The sequence below is a fragment of the Periplaneta americana genome, unplaced genomic scaffold, assembly GCF_040183065.1.
Source record: "Periplaneta americana isolate PAMFEO1 unplaced genomic scaffold, P.americana_PAMFEO1_priV1 scaffold_20, whole genome shotgun sequence".
Lineage (NCBI taxonomy): Eukaryota > Metazoa > Arthropoda > Insecta > Blattodea > Blattidae > Periplaneta > Periplaneta americana.
This window is the reverse complement of record NW_027185501.1, coordinates 1748436-1751195: the sequence shown is the minus strand read 5'-3', so window position 1 is coordinate 1751195 and position 2760 is coordinate 1748436.

Sequence of the window (2760 nt, the reverse complement as noted above, 5' to 3'; positions counted from 1 at the left end):
ACCAAGCACTCTGACCACTAAGCTACGCTGAATTCAATCCACAGCACCGGATCAAATTCTCCTCCTTCAATGTTTCCCTCTATGGCCTTACTCCAAGTTAGACATATATGAGGCGTTCAGAAGTCAACATGATTAACTCCACTTTTGGTTATTTCAGAGTTTCTAAGTTGGCAATGTAATAAATTGACCATATTTTCAGTGGTCAAAGTGATTAACCCCATAGTTCAGTAAAAAGCCCACAGAATATAATATTATTCTTGACTACAACACAGAATCAAATGTGTATATTCAACTTTAACCTTGAATATCTCAAAATCTTTGGAAAAGGAGTTAGTCATGTTGACTTCTGAACGCCTCATATGTTGACGTATATGTCCAATGTCAACTGCCATTATACTAGGAGCGCATTCAGCTGAGTGACTTATATCGTCGTTGTTTCTGCAATAATTCCTATGTGCAAAATACACTATTTTTTCAGCAGGAGGAAAAAACACATTTATTCATCATTGTACGTAGGGCATTGTGAATTCTTACGTTTTCGAAAGAAATAAATATAATTACCAGGGAACGGATTTATATGGACTAAAAATATATGAAATATGTAAATATATATGTAGTTATTTTTACCAAAATATGGAATTAAATATGGATTTTTACCAAAATATGGAATTAAATATGGACTTAAAATTATAAAAAAATGACTATGTACGTTAAATATTGGTACATTTTAATCAAACTAAACAAAAAATATAATGGACGTACCTTATCTTCCAATGTAGTTTCAACAAAACACAATTTTTATTGTCTGTTACCATAACAATAGGTTACAAACATTTCTTTCAAGTGCTGAAAAGTGAATCTTCTTCTATTGTCTCTGAGGATAGATTTATACTGACTAAAAGAGCGTTCGACGTCACAAGAAGTAACTGGTACATAATTCAATTTCACAATGTCTGCTGGGGATAAGTCCAAGTTAATCTTCACTGTTGATTCACCACTCATCACAGCAACAACCTTTTGTAGTTCTTCATATCCAGGGTTTTTTGAAAGTACAGTGTCCACCTTAGCTCTTACTGCATCTGCAACTTTACCTCTACCACGATTCAGTTGTTCCACAGTACTATTTATAATTTCAAAACTTTCAGATAGTGAAAGGTGCCTATTTTGGAGACTTTTGAGCGTTTTTATGATGCATGAAAATGTATGCTGAATGTGAGCTAAGTCATTCTTCACACTTATGTCACAGGTAACTGTTTTCGCAGTATCAATTGAGACTGCATCTTCAGAGTCCAATGCAAGGAGAACATTGTTAATAGAGTCTATATGTTCGGCATAATATTCAACTGCTTCTAGCCATGTACCCCATCTAGTTAAAATTGGCTTTGGTGGCAATGGAATTTCAGGGTACATTTCTTTCAACACGTTAACTCTACTGGGAGCTTTGAGAAATACTTTTTTCACTGATGAAATCAACAAATCTACTTTAGGGAAATTGTCTCTGACCACTTCTGCCACACGATGAAATGCATGCGCCACACAAGTAAAATGAGTCAATTTAGGATATACAACAGATAATGCTTGTCCAGCTTTGACCATATAAGGGGCAGCATCGCTAATAAAGAATAACACATTATCGTACATAATACCCTTTGGCCACAGGATACCCATAGCTTCGTTGAACAGTTTAACTATAGTTTTGTTATTGCACTTTTCTAGAACATCACAATGTAAAAGAATTCGTTCAGAATATTGTTCACTTAACAAACCGATAACTACATTACCAACAAGTCTACCTTCTTTGTCGGGAGTCTCATCAATGGAAACCCAAATTGAACTATCTTTAATTTCATCTCTTATCTTCTGTATTGTCTCATCGTAGATGGATGGAGCATACGTCTTCCTAAGTGTTGACTCATCCGGGATTGTATGTTGAGTATATTTTTCAAGGAATTCCCTGAAGACCTTATTCTTTAGTTTGTAGAGAGGAATATCAGCAGAGATGAGAGAACGGCACAGGTCGATGTTAAACTCAGATCTTACATTCGATGTTGTTGGTTGTGTTAAAAACAATTGTCTCTGCTTGGAATTTAGTTGTTTGTTGGCCTGATGTTTACTAGTTGTAATGTGTTGTTGCACCAGGAACTTTTGTGTAGATGATACTGCACACTGACACAAATTACAAAATAATATTTTATTGTCAGTTGATAAACCATCTTCTTTAAATTCTGAAATGTAACTTGTTAGTTTTGATTTTAAATTGACTGAATGACGTACTTTTGGCATATTTACCGTCTTTATAGTATGATTTACAAAACTGAACCTATGTGTACTCTGACTGGCATTTAACTGTTGAGCTGCACAACTGAAGTCTGTTAAAAATTTTAAATTAAATTAATACAGTTTTGTAACTTACTTTCCCATTGTTGATAGGACTGCTAATTTTCAAATAACTCTGATGTTAAAGGGATTACTGAACATGTGTTTAAATCTCTATTGTTGAAATGTATTTTTAAAAGTTAATGGAATTTTGTTTTGTTTTATTGTTAAACCTAATATAATATGGACTGTTTTATATGAAATATGGAAAATATATGGAAATTAACGAAAATATGTACTAAACTCTAAAATATGGAAAAATATGGAAAATAAAAGTAGGATTTTTCAACCCTACACATTGTGAAACATAAAGATAATGCAAAATATAAATTATATTAGCTTTATAAGTAAATATGTATTTACATATAAATCCTTTCCCTGATA